We start from the raw sequence: 23214 nt of genomic DNA on the forward strand, positions 1-23214 counted from the left end.
TTACAAAAAAAAACAACATAAAATTCACGTATTTGTAACTAGAATGTTATGGTCATTATTTATTGTTGATTACAATAAGTTACAACTGACATCAAAGACTACATGTAAAATGTTTTCTAAAATTATTGTAATAATTAGAGACTCACTGAAAAAATCTACAGCCTCTATTAATGTTCAAAAGTCATCACAAAGTCTGGGTAAAGTGTGGCATCCCACGTAGAAATCTTAACACAAAATAGTATATCACTTGTTACATCTGCTACAAATTACAATTAATACACTCTCGACAATCTTCTCCTGTCGTAAAGATGGCTTAAGACCACTTCATCCTTCTAGAAGTGCCAGAGAAAATCTCTTTAAAATCGTCTTCTTCATCTTGTGTACTGAGCGAAACGACTATAAGAATTGATCACAATAAGCGTTCAAAGTGGCTGCTCTTATTGTTAATACAACACTGAAGGCGGCGACGAAATGATTCTTTCACTCTTTACAGAAATGTTTCGTTGTTGGGAATCATTGTAGCAGGATTTTTCCAGTCGCTCTCGTAATCTCGTAATAATTGAAACAATTAGGACCGAATATACTGACTCTTCCGTGTACCGCCACAAAAAGAAATCACACGGAGTTAGATCTGGTGATTTGGCACGTCTTATGCATTCTGCGGGAAAATCTGCGTTTAGTAATTTCGTAGATTTCGCCCCAAGAAAGAATAGCGCAGTGAGTTATCAAAATCTGCGCAAAATATTTTCGCCAGTGGCGGCGCCGAAATATAACACGTGTTCAATTGAAAAGTTCATCAAATTGGCTTTGATCTTTGTCGCTATCTTTGTCTAACCAACTTAATTTACGATGTTACGATATTAAAAAATAAAGTCAAAGCCAACTTGATGAACATTTCAATTGAACACTTGTTATTTAGAGGACGCTGAAAAAATAGAATATTACCAAAGGTGATGTTTAATTTATGTTAGGTATCATCGTACATATTTAATGAAAATCTTCGATAATAATTAAATAGTTCTGAACAGAGCTGTTTTCTTAATGCAGTAATTTGATGCACAATAATAAATAACGGGCCTTCAAATAAATTTATATTTAGAGCAACCTATGGAAATTCAATTGTTTGCAAAATTAGATTCGAAAATATTTTTATTTTTTGTAGTGCATTCTCCCTATTCCCCCTCCACGGAATATGACAATATGAAATTGGGAAAAGCTTACTATGTAACCTGCGTAACTCCGGACTGTTAACAGAATTAGAATGTCGCCTACGCCTACTCTAAATATACATATATTTATTTGAAGGCCCGATATACAGGGTCATTATAAATGATCGTCCCATCGCAGTTGGCGTTGAAAACCCACACAAATTTGGGATGTGCCGCTAGCTTCGCAACGTTAGACGAACTAGTAGACAAATTTACGCTACCGCCAGCAGCGCTACCTATCGGTGATGCTAGTCTCACTCATGTTATAAAACTTGCGGCACATTCAACACGTCACCAACGCCTACTGCGTTGAGACAATCATTTATAATGACCCCGTATAACACATGTCAAAAATACGCCACTGTCACGATTCATGGACCCCCCTTGAAACTACAAAATCAAGCGATCCGGCGAGTTTTGGTTCTCTGTCCATTTTTATTGCTCTGCTTTCTGCTGTCCTTAATTTGGAGTCAGTGTACAATTCGTGCATTGTGACACGGTGCATCATCGTGCTGATATCATACGTTCGCAATAATTTCTAAAGGCAAATCTTCTAACAGCTGAAAGAGCACGTTGTTTAAAACATTTAAATATGCTTCTCCATTTGGTCGTCGTGGCATAATGTGAAATACAATAAATCGTCCGTTTCTAATTTCGTCCCTAACATTAAGCGAAAATTGGTGCCGAAAATTGCGTTCCCCAACATCGTCCGTCCAGATATGTTTTTCCTGCATATTGAAAATCCTTTGTCCACTCTCATCAGTTGTCAATACAATTGCTAAAAAGTTATGCTGGTCGTTTATTTTTGCAAAAACCCATTCTCAAAATCGGATTGCAAAAACTGAATGTTTTTGACATGAAACCGAAACAACTATTATTCCTATTTTTCGATTAGCTGCGGACGTGGTCTGCCACGTTCGTGGGCTGTAGCCTTAGAGGATTTGTGACCTCAGAGATACTGCACAACATGCCTAAATGTACCCACACAGTGGGATGATTTGGAAAACTTTGTGTGTAAATTTTCTGGGGTTGAACAGCGTTCCCGAAAGCTTCACCATAAACTAACACAATGTCCGTGTATTCACTATTGGAAAATGTAGGCATTTTCAAACACCGAATCACCAAACAATAGCTGTTTGAAGTTTGATTTAAAATGAACTAATTAATGCTCTCATCTCTTTACCGCGGCCGGTGCTTCTTTATGCATGTGACGAAAAGAATTGTTTCACGGTCATTGTCATTGGGTCAGATTACTGGATAAATGGATGGAAGACTCGTTAATTAATGGTAGGGTAAAATGTAAAAAATAAATATGAGATTTCGAAAAAATTGTACATTAAAATGGTGTTCTCAACGAGTTCTATTAGTGGTTAAAATTAATGTACTTATTTCTGGGACACATATCTTTTAAAATTTATACAGGGTCGCTAAAAAGTATGGACACACCTAAATATTTTCAGAACGGTTTAGCAGAGCTCGTTGAAATTTGGGACAAATTTAATATAATAGAGTTTTTTTTTTTGAAATTAGTACGTTGACCGAAAAATAGATAAAAGTTAATAATAAGTGTAAAAATAAGACATTTAATTGAAACAGAATACATTTTAATAAAAAATAAATAAAAAGTCTAAACGCGAAATACATAATGTGGGCATGTCAATGAATTCACAAAAAATACTTTTTTCGTGTCATTAAAAAAAATCAAGTTAGCCTTGTATCTTCAAAATAAATGATAGAAAATTGAAAAAATCTTAGATGATAGAATTTAAACACCTCTAATTGTCTGCCAAATTTCAACGAGCTCTGCTAAACCGTTCTGAAAATATTTAGCAATATCCATACTTTACAGCGACCCTGTATCGGTTTCCACATAGTTTAAAATTTTTGCCATGTTACTAGCTATTAACGGTAATTAATTAGTCTAGTTATTACGATGCGTAAACAATTTTGTATTTAAGGCTATATTATATTACCATTCATACAATATCAATTTTATGAAAAATAAACATGTGTGTTGAAAAACAAATTTAATTAATGTTGCTGTTTAGTTTTAAAGCAGCCTCGTTCATTACTATTGAAGTTATCCTTAAATTATCCTGGACGTAAGCATCCGCGGTATGTCTAAATACCAGCACAGCGATTTGCATAGATCTTGCTTCAACGACCTTCCAACCCTTACTCAACATCCGCATCCTTACCTTACATTAATAATGGTAATGTGTACTTGAGCACAGCAGTAATTGGTGTCATTACATATTCTTATTTAACGGTGTATGCGTCTGTTTTTATTAAAACTTTTCCTCTTCTATTTTCTAATCGAGGCGGTCCAATTTGTTGAGGCGAAACGTCACAGTTGAACTGAATAATCGGAAGAAAATTTATCATGATTGTTCGATTGTTGGGGTCGTGCACATTGCACTGCACTCGATAAATGGCGGAAATTTAGGCTAAATGAACCAAATTTCTTGCAAGTCTTGTAGGATAAAATGCCGAATCTATTTAAGCAGACATAACATATAATTTCTCGGTTCGAATGAAATAAACTCAGGTTTGGAAGCTGAAGGAGTGGAATATTCTCTCATTCGGTTAGGGAAATTATTGTGTTAAATTTAAATTTGTCGGAACAAAGATAGTCGATAAGAGTTTGGTACAATATACCCAATTCCATTTATTCTTGTCAAACAATGAAAATTTTTATTCTGTTATCTTCCAACTAAATCTACATAATAAACATAAAACAGGTTAATGTATATTTAGGAGATCCAGACCCGGTCGGTATCGGAAATGAGTAAAACAGAAATAGCCCGGCGCATCCACCAATTTGTAACCTGTCTAGTGTAATTCCGTTAGTAAAGCTCAGTTAACATCGGTCGAATAAATCGCTAGATAAATATAAAGTGAGTCTGTTAAATGTTAACACTTTCAATATTACTAAAATACAGGTTAAAATATTTGTCTAAGTTGGATCAGAAGAAATTTAAATACTTATTACATATAGTCTTGCACGTATTTGAGAAAAAGTTGCACTTCCAAAAATTATTATTTTTTATTTGAACATTTGAACAAGCAGCAACGGAGGGTGTATAGAAGCTTCACAATAACTGAAAAAGAACCATTTTTCTTTTTTACTTAAACCCGATAAAAAAACAACTTTGCCATTATCGATTTAAATAATGTATCGTGCGTTCTTTCCAATTTATACTCAAAGTTGGCGTTGAGGAGTCAATTGTGAACGCACTATACGGATTACGGATCACGGATCAGCTGTTTATGTTTTAACACGAGTGGTGCGTTCACAATCGACTCTTCAACGCCAACTTTGATGATAAATTTAAATGAACGCACGATATTTACTAACATCGCCTACTAATTAACTGACATACTTGTAACAAAGATCTCTAAGTTTTGTTTTGAAAATCAGATCCTCCCATTAAGTCCTTGTCCCTGAAATTAAATGTATTAACTGTCCGAACTTCACTTCTTCAACAAATAACAATTGCCATTTTTTTGAAAATTCTTGGAATTATTAATTACGAAATAAAAAACGTTATAGTGAAAGATCGTTTGTTTGTGTGAACATTTCGAATGCTGCAATTTTATTAATATTTGACTATAAAAATGTGAATTTATTGAAATCTTATTTTATTAAAAAAAAGTTTCAAAATCTTTCAATAGTTCGGGAAATTTTAAAAATACTAATTTGATGAATAGGTCTTCTGCATTAGAGATTTTTGTATAATTTTGTGTTTATTCAATACGGAAAAAGCGACATAATGAACGAAATAGAGGTTAACAGTAGTCAAATATATTCTAAGCTGGTGCAGAAAATTTATTTGTAAAATTAGAGAAGTAAAACGCTAATTAGATTTTAAGCAAACCTTACTTTTACATTATTAATCAAAAAATGTCATAATTTATGACACGATAATGGGTCATAAATCTATACGAAACTGGAATTTGCCATCTGGAAGCAGGTAGGGTTAGGCCCACCCCTCCGTGAAGAAGGGATATTTATAATTTCTTCCAGCCGTTCCAGGAATAAATATTTTAACGAAGGTGCTGTTTCAAGTAATACATTATTTGAAATAAAAATTATTTAATATTTTAACAAATTCTTATCATTCTTTAAATGTTTAAAGTGACGTCGTGTTCTCTGCACGCGAAGACATCATTTAAAATTTTCTTGGATCGCAACCACCAGCTCTGAAATATTTATTTGAGTCGAGGCACCCTCTCATATCTTCTATAGTTGTTGTCGGTAAACTTACCTCTTTTATTGTTGTTCTTTGAAAATCATCAGTACACAACACTTACTTTGCAAAATTCTCCGTGTACAAAATTATAACGCTAAAGTTTCTGAAACTTGGGAAGCAAACCCGGATATAAATATTACATAGTGTTCCAAAAAAAGACGAGTCTATAGTTCACGTATTTATGGGAGGATTTTAATTATTTATACATCAAATGGTTGTGAACAGGCTACAAAGGGCTTCAAGGCTAAACTGTCAAAATAGTTTTTTTTTTCAAATTCGAACATAATTTTGATTTATTCTGAAAACAACTTACATACCAAAAATACAAACAAAAGAAAAAAAACACTACTATGGTCTATCCTCAAACTAAAAATGTTTTGACAGTTTAGCCTTGAAGCCCTATAATTTAATTTGGTGTATAGATAATTAAAATCCTCCGATAAAAAAGAGAGCTATGGACTCGTCTTTTTTGGGACAGTTGTATGTAGCAAAGTCTAATATACATACATTAAAAAAAATATTGAAAAAAATTCTTTTACGTCGCAATATTAAAATACATTTACTTATAAACAGTTTTAAACAAATTTTAATATTTACTGCATAATAATTATGTAACAGTCTCGAGTATTATTTACTCCATTAGAAGTTAAAAATTGTGTTGCTTAGTATATTAATAAAGAAACATTATAATGTTTTTTTTTATAGTTTAGGAGTGAGGGAGGCGAGTTGTAGGGTGGAAGCGGTATGATTTGATAAGGAAGCTTCTGTTGGTAGTCTTCGGATGGTACAAGTCTTTACTTATGAAAACGAATGTGTTTCGAGGGTGCGTTCCCTGTTGGGCTCGTAGTCAAAAAGCGACAAAATCTGAATTATTTCCTCTCTACAAATGGAATTCTTGATCTGAAGCGACCCAACCTGTCTGTGTCCCGTCGAAGCGTCTCCGATGCACCCTTTCGACCTTGGCCGTGCACCTGGTGTGTAATTGGCATTTGTAGGGGTGATTGAGACGTCGTCGATTACGCGATCGGGGCAATTAGGGAGGGTCGGTCAAGCGTGGGGTTGTTAGGCGAGACCGGGGCAGAAGGGGCGTCCTTGCGTTTGAATGATGCGAGGGTAGCGAGTTCGATTTTGCGATCGGAGTTAATAGCATTAGAGTTGTTTATCGTCTCGGTCAATTCGCTTATCAGAGATCGGCGGCGGCGAGATTGGCGAGGAGCGCGAGCACGATAAGCACGTGTGGCGGCGGCCTGCGGAAGAAGTGGCGAAAGTGGAGAGCGCGCAAGAGTGGTGAGTCATCGTGGAGACAGCGAGGGCGAACTATTTAGACAATGGGGTGAAGTGGATAGAGGCGGAGGCGACACGCTCAAGCCGCTAGAACAGTGCAGGCCAGAACGCTTTTATAAATTATTCAAGGTGCTGTATTGATCCGGGGTTCCTTTGCGCTCCTTCCCCCGTGTGTGTATTTCAACTGGGGTGCCTTTGATCCGCGCCCTTCGCGATCGCGGTCCTCCTTCCCTGACCTACGCGAACTTGGCGCACTTACACCTGATAATCCCAAATTGAATTCACCCCGCTGTGCGCTTTTTGCCATCCTCCGCGACAACCCCCAAATATAGATCCGTCACAGAGTTACTACTCTCTGACGTCATCAACGATCCGTTTCAGTACAACTAAAATTATTTACAACTGCCACTGCTCGAAACCAGATGACATCTGAAAATTATTTTATAAAATACATCAAAAATTTAATGGCGAAATTTACACGTCTCTCTTCAAAAATATACCAACAATTCCACATATATAAATTATATAAATGCTGAATGCCCCGGGACAAAAATCGAATACATTTTTAAACATTTCTCTTAAAAGAATAGTTTATTCTTTGACAATAAACTCGAAAAGTTCCAAGTTTATCGATCAAAATGGTGTGTTGAAAGATTTCAAATAATAGTTTTGTGTACCAAGGCCAAAAAGTGCATTTTTTCCCTAAAAGTCTGATTTTTCTGGCCGAGGCACAGCCGAAGCTTGAAAACAGCCGAAGACTAAACGCACGTTTTGGCAGAGATGCACATTAAATTTTTTAGGCGACCGCACGAACTACAAAGCAAAAGACATCATTGGAAAAATTACAAATTTATTTTGTATCTACCTTTTTCAAATAAATAAAGTTATTAATACATATTAACAATTTATTTATAGTATTTGTTATCAGCTTGCCAACAAAACTAGAAATTACTAGGTATTTGCAATACAATTACTTATTTACATAGTTTATTGTGACATAACAATTATCAGTTTTATCGGTTTCGTTGTGAACTTACTAAACAGACCAACAGATGGCGCGAAAAATAGTTACTTTTCGTCTGGTTTTGAGAACGTAAAATTACCGTTTTCATTAAGGGGCCTTATTTTTTTGTTTGACGGTTTAAAGAACATTTAAAACGTACGTTTTACATAAAGTCTTTATTTTCTATTCTCATCCCAACTAAATTTTCATTATGTTACGCTCTCATTTTTGTCGGCTGATCTTTGAGTCTATTTTGTTTTTAAAATTAAATTAATACCGACTGCACACTTACAAATTATAAAAATGGTTGATGCTCCGGGACAGAGAGCCAATATCCTTTTAAACATTTCTGTTGAAAAAAATCATGGTTTTTTCTTTGACAATAAATTCAAAAAGTTCCAAGTTCAATATGGTGGATGCGCCGGAAAAGACTTCAAATAAATGTTTTCATATTTTTTCGCTTGAGGAATCAAAGAACATCCAAGAACTATATTTGTCGCTATTTTGTATTCTCATTCCTACTAAATTTTTATTACATTAAGCTCTCACTTTTACCGGAATAGACACGAGTCTATTTCGGTTCTGAAAGTAAATTAAAAATTATCTTTTTATGCATAGATCATAGAAAATGAAGGATGCGCCGAGAAATGAATCGAAGAAATGTCATTAAACACAACGATGACATTTAAAAACACTGGGTTATAGAATTCATTGCGTATTTTTATCTTTTCCAGGAAACAAAAAAATACTGCAATTGAATCGGTTCAAATGGTGGATGCGCCGGGAGAGCGTCAAATAAATGTTTCGATATTTTTGTTACTTGACGAGTGAAATACATAAAAGAACTGTGATTTCCAGAAGTCGTCATTCTCTGTTTTTTTTTTTTATCAACAAACCTCACCCCAACTAAATTTTCATTACATTACGCTCTTATTTTCGTCGGGATATCTTGCGAACTTATCTCACCAGGACCGACTCGACAAATTTTGACGCTCTAGGCCTATCATTTCCATCATGTCTCTCTAGGTTTATTCTTACATGTTCAATAAGACTGCACAAGCTGCCTCATCATCAAATCGCGATAACTTAGGCCCCGATCTTGGAAAATTCCATGGAATTTGTTGGGTGAGAGATACAAAATCCCAAGCAAAGGTTTTATCGAAAGCTTTTCTTTCAAGCAGTAGGCAAACTACGTTTACACTGATTTTTTATGCAAATGTACTAGTTTCTGTTTAGTTTGGTTGGCATTCAAGATTAATGAGTCTCAATAAAAAATTAAAATAGCTGAGGTCGACAAAATTCTTTTTGTTTTTAGAGGAATAATTGATGGTAAAAGAGTTATAGAGTTAATGGCTTGAATTATTAAATAATGGATTGAGTTTTGTTTGCGTCGATAAAATTATATTTCATAATAAAAGTGTTGGTCTAGTCTCTTACACAAATTACACAAGAGTGAACAAATTATCGGATGTGCATTTTTTTGAAACTAAAGTTTGAAATAAAGGGAAGTAAACTTCGAGAATCATTAAATAATGGCAAATTAAAAATGCATGAGCGCCAACCCCACGCTAATAATCCAAGCCCCGTTCGAGAATCCTCGGCCAGTTTCTTTTTATGTTCAAATTCAATTATTAACACGTTTCGTTCGTAATGGCAAGAAGTTGGAGCAACGCTAGTTCGGGTGTTGATTACAAGTGTTTACATAGTAATTCCGGATGATTTCGCAAGCTTTGGTTCAGTTATTACAATTTGCTGTATATTTAAAATAGCAGAGTGGTTCTTACACGTTGATATAATTTACATCTTGAAATGAGTTCTAGTCGGAGTTTATTTCGTATTTCCATTTCATGTTGATACTTGACTTATTCAGGTCTGATTTGTTCGGAGGGTGGAATACCAAGTCGCATACAAAACAAATGTAAACATTTAGTTTCAACTTGCGGGTCCTTAATAGAGACATAATCTTGCCGGTAGTTAAGAGAGATCTTAATTTAACGAAGGTATCGTTTAATTTGTTTGAATAATGTCATGCAATCGAGGCGATGCGCACCCCGACACCCCGACAAAGGGGAGGAACTTACAATGAAGCACGTAACATTCTTCTCTCAAGTTCATAAATTTCAGTTAACCTGAAGAATGATAAATAAACGACACATGTAATTAAATGGGAATTATAGTGACATTTTTTTAATAAACAATTGTCAGTGTCAAAATTAAGTAAAAAACCACACTATACCACCCTAAAATGTGCGCATATGGAGCAGCTGTAGGTATAACAATTTTACACCAAATCATAGTTGAGGTTATGTTCGCTTCACTTCCCGTGAATTTATTTTCAAAAAATGTTGACACTCAGTGTGACTAATCGTATTATCATGAAAATCACTGTTTGGCTCATACCAACATGACAACGTTTTGACAATTGTTTTTTAAAAAATTTCAATAATAGATAAAATCATTATTTAATTGAGAGATTATCAATTGGTGTTTGAACGAGGCAGTGAAGCATCATCGGTATATAAAAAAGTTGTGAGACGTCTTCGATGTTCTTTCGGGGTTTCTTTTGGGGCGATGAGAGCGCTCTTAATACCACTTAATGCTTGATAAAAATAAGGAAAGATACAAAGATCGGTTCGATGTATAAAATTTCTCCATCTATGAATTATTCTTGCTGACATTTCTTTGAACATCATTTCTCAAAGAGGAGAAAAAAATATCTTGTTCATATATACATTTGATTTAAACCCTCTTGTGTAAAATCGAAACATTTATTATAGCAGAGAATCTCGCTTCCCTGTAAAATGTAAATAAAAGTTAAAATAAATCTGAGATGTGTGTAATATTTTCGGTGAACAGTGAATAACTGACAAGAGGAAGTTGTTCATGCCCAGTGCGCTGCAAGTTTAATAGAAAAAAAATATGTGCGTCTCGAAACAATATGCGAGATCACATGAATATCGCCGTTTCTTGTATGAATTTCCGGCAAACAATAAAAATATTTCCCGTATCTAAGAACGAAAGCAGATAAAAAGCGGAATTAAAAAGGGAAATTTTGGGGCAGAAAGCGTACAACAAATAATTCACCTCCGGCGGTACTTTAAGTTTATGATGCCAATTTTTTAAAATTAATAAAATGCCATATTTGAGAGGGATCGATACTTGCCCTGACCCCGGCGAAGTTATTTTTACAAATTTAAAACTCGTCCCAATCACACAATCTAATTATTGTTTAATGTTCTGGTACATTCTGGTGGAATGCGAAATTCCCTCTTGATGGAGTTAGAGCAAAGTTTTATTTTAATTTAGGTAATCCTTTTTTTTAATGGCTTTCTCAGATTTTAATTCTCTTTTACACGAAACTTGAAGTGGGTTACATAAATTTTATCTTATTAAACATCTAAACTTAAAATTGTTTAAATTGTTGCGCCTATCGACAATCTGATCACGCCATCGAACTATTCCGCTATCGATTTTTCTTGCCACAAGAAAAACTCTTTCTTCGGTATTTTAAATAAATTGCCTCGGAGTAATTTACTAAAGGCTAATAATGGCGCTCTTTCTTGTCACGGGGTAAAAAGGAGGACGAACTGGTCGCTAAGGATTACTGCTCATTTTAAGACAAAAGAATTTGCCTAATGTCTTTTTTATATAAAAGCCAAACAATATATTACCTTCCCTTGTCCCATGTTTATTTAATTTTACAAATGCATAGGCCGTCGACTCAAGGGGTAGCGGAGCTGTAGTGCTTTTTTGTCATAAAATTACCTCCGAAATAAAACTCAAACTCCCTCCACGTCCCTCGTCAAGAAAATTTTAATTCCACTGAAATTATCCCACAAACTGCTACTCTAAACCGACAACAATACGAGTACACTGATTTGATTTAAAAATTGCCACGTCCTACTCTTATACTTTCATTACAAAATTGACTTCAAAGTTAAATTAAGTTATGTTAAGTTTCCATTCTCTTCAATGCTACATTGTAAAAGGCCTACGATTGTTTTCATCAATTAAGCGACTTTGAAAAGGGCTCGTATTATTAGTTCCCACCAAGCAGGTTTATCATTTAGATAAATCACCACTCGTATGAACAACAATGGAGCAACTTTGATGGGATTCATCAAAACTGACTCCCTTCGCAAAAATTCTATTAGATTATAGATTAATTAACGATTTAATTAAACCTGCACCAAATGAAATTTACGACGAACCACTCAAATTCCCGATGAAGATGTTGCTGCAAACGCACCGATAAACAGCAACACAATGAGAAGAGAAATCACAATACATATAAACTTGTACGAACATTGCAAAGGGTCGAAGTGGTTTTTGGAAACGGCTCTATATGCATTTAAAATGTCCGTAATGTGTTCAAGGCTAAATGCTATGAATAAGCGATTAGGTCTTTCGGTCGTGACCCCCGCTGGCTAAGAATTCGCATTATTTTTTGATTGTTTTTGGATGAAACAAGATAAGTGAAACGATTTATGTGTAACTGGAGTACTTGATATGTACAAGCGAAAGTGGTAGATTACAGTTGAGATAAGATCATCGGTAAAATAAATGTGTCACAGATTGGTCAAATCGGGTTGAAATGGAAAAAGTAAGGGGCGTTTCCCGGATGTAGCGTGAGGGCAAGGGTTAATCAATTACGGTTTTTCTGTGCAAATGGTTATTTATTAATAACGTGCTTCTGTAATAGTAAATTATGTGTTATTACAATTGTGCATGAAATCGAAAATGGATCTAGCAGCGATTTGATCTCGAGATTTGCAACGAACCGTCGTCGTCGTCGTGTAAATTTTTCAATCATGGTTCAGTGAAATTTTGTTTATTTTAAAGTTGAGTTTGATATTCAAAACTCTGTGTTACGCAGGGTTTACATTTGATAAGCCCATTACTAATTCAGACACCCTTATACAAACCTAATTCCCGTTAGGGATTACAGTCGTGTGTGGGTTCACTTAAAAATTCATAAAAAATTAAGGGCTGAAGATGTCGAAGAGAAAGCCGGGGTCTAGCAGGGTGAGGTGTTTGTAGCACGTTCTAGAATTTAAAATTCCTGTCGATTGCTATTTAAGACACATTAAACCGTTTTATGGTTTGAGCGTCGGGTGTCTTTTTTATGTAAGTCTCTGAGCAGTGTGGATTGCAAATGAAGTTAATTAAGTGTGGAATTTGCATTTAACTTGAAAAAGTTCTTCTTTGCGTCCTGTTTTGAAGAGTGCGATGTTTAACAAACAAGTGCCCTCATCAATTATTTATTTGATGAGCATTTAGCTTATGTTAGTGGAGATAATATATTTAGGAGAATGTGTTTTGCAACCGGCGGAAAGAGTGGTAAAAGCGACTATTTTGGAAGCGAACATTTTGCATGTAGAATTGTTTGATATGGCTTGGTGGCTCGGAAAATTTTATTTGTGGGTGTTGCTTTTACATCTTGAACGTTGTCTGTGGTACGGCATTTACATATATTAGGAAAATTGCGTTTTTAGTTAAGGCGAGCTTTATTTCGCAATAAAGTTGAGGTCAATTTATGACAAACGAAATATTTAAATGTGCATTCGCCCATCTGGACGCCACTTTCTTGCTGCACGCTCATTCCATCGAATTGGCGTGTAATAAAACAGAAATTGTTCTGTCAATAAAATCGAGCAAATAATGGCCGCTTTATCGGCTATTTTTAAATTAAAATTAACCAGAACGTGCGGATAGAAAACTGTCAAAATGGTAATTTCGATCGATTTTGCTCGGGGGCACGGCCAACTTGTATAGAAATTTGCCGCCTTCAATATTTTTCTAAATTTAGTAATTAATTTTAATACTTGGGTTTGGGAAGTTGTCAAAAACACGAAGCCGCGCTTCTGGCTTACATTACACGGAGAGGGAAGCTTTCCGGCGCTTAAAATCTCAGATTTTCGTTCACAAAGTTACCACTTACTCTGATGACCTAGCGATGAACTTTGCAGGCCTTATAGCATAAAATATTAGTTCAATTTGACTTATCAATAGGAACATTTTCTCAAAACTTTTCCGAACCAAGCGCGTCTGTTCTAGTGTTTACTCTTAAGGAAAAACAATTTTTTCACTGAGAAAACCTTCAAATTATAATTCTTGGTGCCACAAAGACATCCATGTTGCTTTTTAAAACACACCTTATTATGTCATTAATTTGCTTTAGGTTATCAAATTCATTATCACATCGATGTGGTAATGAATATATTACTTAACTCGTTTGACTTATAATAATAATTGTTTATTCGTGTTAATATAAAAATATTGTATTTACACATATCCTAAACGAAAGAAAAATCAATTACATACATAATAGTAATGACAGAAGAAAGAAAAAAAAATAAAAAAAGAACAAATAAAACAAATTACACATAATGTAAAAAAAGTTACCCCCAATTTGAAACCTGAACAGCACAAAATATATAAATTATACCTGCAAACAACCCAAAAAACTTATTAATTATTATAAATTTGGTTACATTATTTTTAATACATATTTTTTTTTTTCAATTAAAATAGATTTTTTGTTTTTCCTTTTAATGTACAGATATTCACACACATGAGTTAAATTGGTTGCAAAACAACTTAATATTCTTAGATTCAATCGTTAATTTAGAAAGAAATAAATAGAATCATCACCGCACTTTTCACCTAAAAAATGACACTGACAGTAACAAAAATTGACAGTTAACAGTGAGGCGGCAAAAATTTCATAACATGGGCACGGCTTGTTTCGTATATTATTACATGAGCAAGTAAAGAAGGTTTTTATGCACGAAAATTAAGGTTGCTGCACGAGCCGATGGCGAGTGCATGTAATCATTTGAGTGGATAAAAATCTTTACTTGCGAGTATAATGATATACGATCAATTATACAAGAAAATAAAACAAATACCCTCTCTTTTAATTTGTCGGTGGATAAAATGACAAGTTATAGTCGAGCTTTCACATCAATAAAGTTGCTTTTATCTGATGATCGTAGATAAAATAATTTTCAAGTTTTCATTATTACAAATTTTACAACCAATCAATCAATAACTGAAGGTTTGTTTATAACAAAACTGGCTGATTGCTATTTTATATGAAAAAAAAAATATCCGAATTGTCAAATATTATTTCAAGCAAAACAATTCGATCTTTAACAAATGTAAGCAATTGTAGATAAAATTTTGTATGTCATACGTGGGATAACGGAATGTTATCGTAACATTCGTGTAAATTTACACGACTCGGTCTACGACATCGTTGTAAAATTTTCACACTTGTATTGTAATAATGTCTTTATCCCACTAGTAACATAATAACGATTGTATCAAGTTTCCGGTCGATTTTATGTGAGAAAGCTAGTCTTAAAGTTTGAGATTTTCCTAAGAAGAAATGAAAACATTGATAATTTGAAAAACTGTGGAGTCTATTTGGCATTCGTTTGAAATCGTCAGTTTATTAAAGAGACGCACTTTCTAAATTTACAAGAGGCAATGCTGGCACAAAAATTGCGTCTTTTATTAGGCGCATTATTTTGTTTTTATTAAAGTTTTATTCATCTTTAACCCTCACCCTCTTACGGTGTATAAAAAGGCCTGTCTGGGGAATGAATGTCGTAAAGGTGGGTTTATACTTGACTTAACGACGTAATTCTAATTCATGCCGTGAGAAAGTGCAGATTTCGTCCACAACCTGTATGACGTCACCACCTATCGATACTTATGAATAATGAAAACGTACGGTTGAAAATCTATAAGTGGGCAGGAATTTATCGAACTGGGACACTTCCTCGAGTGCACATCGATCGGAAACCGGTTTACGTTCGAATTAAAAATAAGAAAGTGGTGGCAGACATCAAGAACTACCCCATGCACCGTTACTCTAATACACTCTAACGCACCCCTTTCCAAACGTAAAAAGCTCGTTCATATTCATAGGAAACGCGACGCGCATAAACCATATCCGCACTCGAATATGGCCACCTTGTTGCCTGCCTTGTAATTCTAATAAAAAAAACCTCCTGGATTGATTTTCCACAAAATGCCGTAAGTAGTCTTGCGAGCAATATGTTTCTTTTATTATTCCTTTACAGGAAGATATAAAGAATAATAGAATTTCCTCCTCCACGCCACTCCATCATTTTTCAACCACACCACGGCTATGATTAATCTTCTTTCGAATTCTTTCACGTCATTAAAATTACTTTAAACCGATTTACAATTGCATTGAAACCGATTCGTTCTGTGTATGCCTTTGAACGCATAAATTACAAACTCCCTAACGAATAACAAGAACACGAGCGAATTCCCTACAATGGATGACTACGATAAATGTGCAAGATATGGGACAGACAGAATTCGAAATGAGCAAATAATCGACGATTTTATCGCCTTTAACAAACCCCATCAATATTTCATACGATTTATTTAATATTTGTATCATATTTGATTCGTACGATGCACAAATGCAAATTTTCGATCAAGGTGGAATAAATAATGGCGATGTCGCGAATTATGTATTATTCCTATCGACTGTTGTGGATGTACACAGGGTGTTCCGCTTGACACTTCATTTCGCCGCACTGCAGACGTGACACTTGTTTATTATTCATTTCACTCTAATCGAAATTATACGCTTATGAAAAATACGTCAATACTTAATAAATAAATGTGAATTGATCGTGTAAATAGCCAGGAGCATGACTACACGTCGTACCGCCATCAGGGAAAGAATAAATTACAACTGTGGAGAATGTATTGACCAGTTGAACTTGATTCGAGTGTAAAATCTACAACTGAGGTTAAATTAAATGTGACAGTGTGCTAAAAAGTCATCTAATTTAATTCAGCAGTCGCATATCTAATTCTATTCCGTGCACTGACTCCTGCACCTTGCGGTAAAACAGTCAAGGAGCGAGGACAACATTTCACCTGTCTTAATTACTGGAATTGGATAGTCGATGGAAATATTAAATAAACAACCAGAATTAACCAAATTCTGCACTAGAAATGGTAGAGGAAATGGGTATTGTAAATAAAAAATTTGTTAGCTTTTTACTTCACCACTTTTGCTCAAGTTTCAAGCTTGCAAACTTTTCAGGGCGGCATTCTGACTTACAAAGAAATTTTGTTTAACTCTCTTTGGCCAAATTTTTCAAGATTCCTCCTTTTACAAGCTCAGATACAGAAGTTGCCGGCTAATTTTATTTGTAATTGCTGGGTTATTTCTGGAGGCGTTCTTCATTTTTTCATTTTTATTCAAAAGCGCTCTGTCGACATCGATCATAATCTTTTTTTATCGCTTGTTACCAACGTTTGGGGTAGTTTGTGCTTCGGCCGTTCTATTACGGAGAATTTCTGATTTCGACAATGTTTGCCAATCAAATTAAAAAACTTAGTTGTTGGCATATTAAAAAGAGAATTGCACAAGGACGGTTTAAAATGTATTGTTTGTTCGGCTGATTTGATCGGAAATAAATATTTGCATTGGGTTTGGCGAAGTGTTCCATTGTTGTCTCAGAAATTGGTCAGATGCAAGTTCAATTATAGGTGGTCGTAAATCTCAGTTTAATTCAAAGTAACAATTAGTAGTGCGATGCTGGTTAAAGATTTAGTCTATGTAGTGTTCCATAAATCTTGTATTGTGAAGTTCCCGAATGTGGAAATCGGATTTGGCCTCTTTCTGTGATAGCACAAAGTCCCACCCATTTCAATGATTCGTATACTTTGGTCGTTTGACGTTTGCTGCTCGGTGCATTCTAATCATCGACCGAATTATAGCTTTGCAGTGTTCGTTTAACTTCCCTGGCGAACCTCGCAGGGGAACAATTGCGAAAAGAACATCAATCAATTTAACATAGTTTGGTCGGACTAGTGCGGTGTACTAATCTAAACTCACGCAACTCCGGATTAACATTAATAAAAAAGCTCATAACTTCCCGACTGACACGTTTCAGGCCAATTCTTACCATAATCTGAACGTCAGTCAGAAATTTAACCGATGAATGATTTAACGCAATCTAAGATGTCGAGATTTATTTATTATGAGGTCATGTTTTTGAACCTTAAACTTATCCGGAAATAAGCCGTTCCTGAAACGGAAGAGGATCAGCCTCATATATTATTGAACTAATCGTATACAAGCTTTATAAAATATTAGGGCATTCGACTTGAGCAGAAATACTTATTGGCTTTGACAAAAGAAATATTGAACAAAGATAAAGGAAAGATAAAACGGTGCTTCTTTTAAAACCACAAATTCAGGTGTTCAAAGAAAGAAAAAGCGACGGAAGGTTTCACTTGTCTTCCTTTGATATTTTCTCTCTTTAGTCTTGTTCTCTAAATTTGTTAATACCTATCTCGGCTTTCGTTTTTTGCAGTTTATTATTAAATCGTTCCTGGATTACCGCGACACTAATCCTACTTTATTACAATTGTGAACCAAAACAAAATATAAAAAAATTAACAATTCGTGCATTTTTTGTGGCTTTTGTTGTACCATTTGACACTTAAACAAATCTTCGCTGATCTGTGATAAATTCATTGATTTACCGTTTCATTCGAAATAATCGAGCTCTCAAGGAGTGATATCACGCGTACGATTCAATTCCCTTTTGTATTTACCTTTCAACAATAGTCTGCAGCTATAATACGTCAGATAACTGAATAATTAAAAGACCAAAAAGAAAGTTTATAGCAACCGATAAAGGTGGTAGTAGAGTTAATGATAAAATACACTTTATTACCATTAAATTACCAGTAAATTATTACGTTGCGTTTATTAATTATGCTGTAACTGTTTATATTTAGTAGAACAGAAATTATACATCAGATAATAAATAACTAAATTAATAAATGCAGTAGTGTTTTGTTTGCATTAGTGTTTCGCAGGAAAATGTCATTATTGATATTTTTGCTTTTGCAATAACCCAATCGATTTTGTTAGGGAGCAAAAATACAATTTGAACCGAAAACTACATTGAAATTATTGACCTATTTGTTACTTTATCCCTGCTGATCCTTACGGGATGGTCACACTATAAAAAATTCATTGATTTTTGTGAATCAGTTGAATGATTTAGTCGAAGCCTGCGCAACTGCCGTTTCGCCAAATTCAAAGCAAACATCTACAAAAATAAATTAAAGATAAAATAAAATTATAGCGATTAAATATAATTAAAATTAACTTTTAGATTCTTATTTGGGAATCGTTGAGATTTTTATTTTGTTTGTTGATTACTTACTCGAGTGCAGAGTGGTCGTTGATGTTAAAAGGTTTAATTAATTACTCGGTATAAATGGCATCGGCCATCAAATTCCCATCAGAAGTGATATAAACTTTTATAATTTCATGTTCGACGAAGTCACGGAGTATTTCTTATTGCAGCAGTTGGGACTTTAATTTTAACTTGGTTGTAATAAAAAAAAAGTTGGGAGTGGGAATTTGTATTGATAAGGTTTGTGAAGACGTTGTCGGTTATTATCGTAAAAGATTGTTGTTATTTGTCAAGTAAAGAAGTCGGGAAGCTTATGGTGATGATTTACCTCCTAATACATACAACGAGATTACTCAATTACGACCAATAAAGCCTACAATATATAACATTAAACTAACCATAAAAAGCCTAGTACGAGGGTTGAAAATCTTCATTAAGGATCAGAGTGTTGATCCTTGTTTGACGCTTTATTATGTTTGTCTTCTAGTTTGTTTGGATTCGTGCAAATTTAGCTAAATTTAGTGATTATAAACAATATCGAAAATTTTCAGCTCCGCCGGATTTCCACATTTGCGTTTGTTTCCCGTCAGGATCTCAAACTTCCGACAAAATAAGAAAAAGAGAAAGTTTCTCTTTGCAACCGTTACCTTTTGCCATAGCAATAAGCAATATTGTATTTCACTTGGAGGAATACGTTTGCGCTCACCGCGAATTTCCCCTTAAATGTTGTTCCAGATTGGATTTCTTAATAAATACATAGAATTAAACAATTTTTGCTTTTCTCCAGGCTCTCGTTTTCCGACAAATTTACATCAAACAAAAAAATCTTCGTTTCGCAAATTATAACGTAATAATTGTGACTGGCATTGCGACGTACAAATATGTACGCCATTGTTTTTTTTTCAGTGCAAATATCAAATCTACATCGGAACTGACGAAGATATCAAAGTTGAAAAAGGGAGATTAAACCTATAAATGTCAGTTGCTTCCGACAAATTGAAATACGTCCGCACCCTTCCAGTTATTGAAAAATTGCATTAACCATAGGAATGTGAGCTTTCAATTTCAGATGGGGCAGTTTTTGCTTTCTGGCGATGAATTTCATAATAACCGTTACACCGATCGACCAAAAGAGGCGACATCAAAGGATAATCTAACAAATCGAGTCCAAACATAATTCTGTTAAGGGCTTTATAAAAATTCTTAACTTTTTGCAGACCAGTCGTCAGATATTCCACCAGATAGCTTCCTAAAATAAATTATTGGACTGGGTTACCTTCACGTTCTACACGTGTATTATACACAGTTTTAACATTTTATCTGTTTGAATAACTAATTGTGGCGTAGAAATAAAACGAAAAAACAGAACAAGCTTTGTTATTTTTACAGTGAGCAACAACTTCTTGCATTGTTTTAACTACCCAATTCATTTCTAACATTACTTATTCAGTCATGTTGCCGTTTTTGTTTGTGTTAAGTTCACCGGAGGTGTTCTTGTTCTGTTATTTCAGTTTCCATTATTCTAACGATCCTAGGTTGGAATTCTTGGATATTATCTCAGTAATATCGTTTATAGTTTTTGTCGATTTGCTCTGGTCCCTTTCAAGTAACGGTCGACCATTAAATATTTGATCAAACTATTAAGCAATCGCCTATGAACAGGGGGTTTAGCATACGAAGTTGACAGAGACAAGGAGTGGATATTGTCTCTTCGCCAACAATTTCGACTGATAGCTGACGAACAAGCAATTAGGGAACAGCTGGTACCCGCACAATGCCTCAAAACGTTCAACCACTGCTTCATTACAAGGGTGGTTATCTTCACCAACTATACTTGGGCAGAGGCTTTTAGCACTTGACTCCATAAATTGCGAGCAATTACAGAGCTAAAAAAACTCTTATTTATATGAATCGTGTAAACCAGCAGAGATAAATATATTTCCAAGAATTTAAAATTCGGAAGAGTCCCTCCGGACGAAGGAAATAATTTAATTTTTATGCCACAAACATCGTTTAATCGCTTAAACTAGAGAGGTTTCTGAAAAGAGATGAAACACAAATTTCCCGCATGGCACTAATGTGTTCCCGGGAATTTGTCAAACATCGCCCTTCGAACACTTTCGCCGCAAACATATCTCACTCTGCACATACACCTTTTTTTAATTAAAAATAAATATGAATTTTAAGATTCAACTCTCAACACTAGAACTGGGACAAAATATTGTTAAATCGATACATACAATTATGTATCTTTGTTTTATATTTGATCATTTTGTCAGCCTATTGATATCTTTCGAAGAGAATAATTTCTTAACTTGGGAAACTGTAACTTTTAGGTCTTGTATAAGATAGCTTCAATAGAAAATTTGCTGGTGATTTTAAACAAAATAAGCGATTGTTTAATTTGGGAAAGTTGGAAAGTTCTAGAAAAACATAAATCATACAGTCGGTGAATATTTTTTGTAACTTGGTTATCCTATGGAAACTTTCTAAAGAAAACTCTTTATCTTCAAGCAGCCGAAAATCGCGCCTTTGTGTATCTCCACAGAGACGATTAAAGTGGCATTTTTTTTGAGCGGAGTAGAAGTACTTCAAGTCCTAGGAGTAGAAGTGTTCATAGCCGGCACGACCGAGTCAAATATAAGGTCATTTGAAGCATTTGTCATCAATTACAACACGAAATAATTAAGAATTAAATTGTCCTTATTAAAATAAAGACTCTAAAAAAGCGAAATAACGAAATTATTATCCAATATTTAACCGGTGTCACTGTGGTATGTAACGAGCCGTTCGTTGTGGGCGTGTCCATGCTGTCTGATGTGATGTCAAAATCAGAAATAGTGCAAGCAAGATGATCGTTCAGTGTTAAAAAGTAAAGAGTTGTAAGTTGTAATCGTTTGCTATTCACGTTCCCTAGAGGAAGAATTATACATTATTTTTATAGGTTAGGTGCATGAATACTAGGTGTGACAGGGCTTGTAGATGCGATGAAATGACAATTGACAATGGGAGACATCGAAGATTTAGACTCTGCTATTTTAGTAAAAGTTCAGGGTACAAATAATTATAAATCGCGATCATTCACCATTTTGAGAATGTTTTATCTGGAAATTTGCTGAAAGTACATCGGATAATTTAGGTTTGAAAATTGTAACTGCAGGAAAAAAACAAATTAGTTTATGTCCGATTTTTTTGTGATCCGCTTGAAGATAAAATAGTATATACCATTCCGAGTAGAAGGTCTTTTTGTGCTTCGCCCAGTTGCCGACCTTGACTTCGTCTCGGTCTTCAATCTCTGGGCTTAGCACAAAAAGACTCACTTCTACTCTTAATGATATAATCTACTATTGTTCCTGGAACACTTTTTCTTCATAAAGTAGTCACATTTAATTACAGATGGATATATTTGGTCCTAAAATTATTGATAATATTTGAGAATCGATATCATTAGTTTTTAGTTTTATCCAGATCTAGCGGAAAACAATGTGGATTGTAAAAGGAAGTTAATGTGGACATGTCCAAATATGAGATAGGTTAATGGACGTGTGTATTTGTTGTGGAACATGAACCTGACCTGCATCTTGGTTTAGTTTCAAATGTTTTGAAATAGCCCTTCATTACTTTAATGCGATTAGAGGATTGATATTCGGGGTATGTTCCTGGGGGATGCTCGTGGAATATCCAGATAACGGTTATGTTGTGTGTTGTGTGGCGGCGGTGACACACATCAGGTCTTGTTTTAATCTGGAGATTTTGTTTTATGTCAGACGAGTCTCATTGTCTTAAGGTTTGCAGATTAATTTCATAAAGTTGGCGGCGTTAAGGTTAAAGTTGTCGTAAATGGGAGGGAATTTATTGTGCGAAGCGAAAAGAAATGAAGATGAAACAATAATAGACGTTTGGACGGGCGTTATTTGGGACGGTTTGAATTCTTAAAACTTGAAAGACGTTTTTGGAGTAAGGAAAATTGAGTAGGGCGTAAGGTTGGATCGGATGTTTGGTGTAAATAATTATTAAATTGACGGTCGGGCATGGGTTACTTTGTTGTGAGCCGATGTAACTTTAATGGAGTGACATTTGTCTCGAGGATCAGGAAGTAAGGAAGGATACACTTTGAGAATAAATCAGTTAGAAACATTTCGCAGTGATTCGATTTCGCAGGTTACTGGTATCGAAGTAGTCACACCACATTAGGTTACATAATACATGATAAGACCCTTGGCATAGAAGCGATTGTTATCGCGTTTTCG

The 23214-nt window shown here is 34.7% G+C and overlaps 1 protein-coding gene across 3 annotated transcripts in view; it reads right to left on the bottom strand.

Moving 5' to 3' along the window:
* Gfrl (Glial cell line-derived neurotrophic family receptor-like) overlaps positions 1-23214 on the bottom strand; it is a 141699-nt gene that overhangs the window by 19401 nt on the left and 99084 nt on the right. The gene's annotated exons all lie outside the window — the stretch shown is intronic.

The sequence above is a fragment of the Tenebrio molitor genome, chromosome X, assembly GCF_963966145.1.
Source record: "Tenebrio molitor chromosome X, icTenMoli1.1, whole genome shotgun sequence".
NCBI classification, from domain to species: Eukaryota; Metazoa; Arthropoda; class Insecta; order Coleoptera; family Tenebrionidae; genus Tenebrio; species Tenebrio molitor.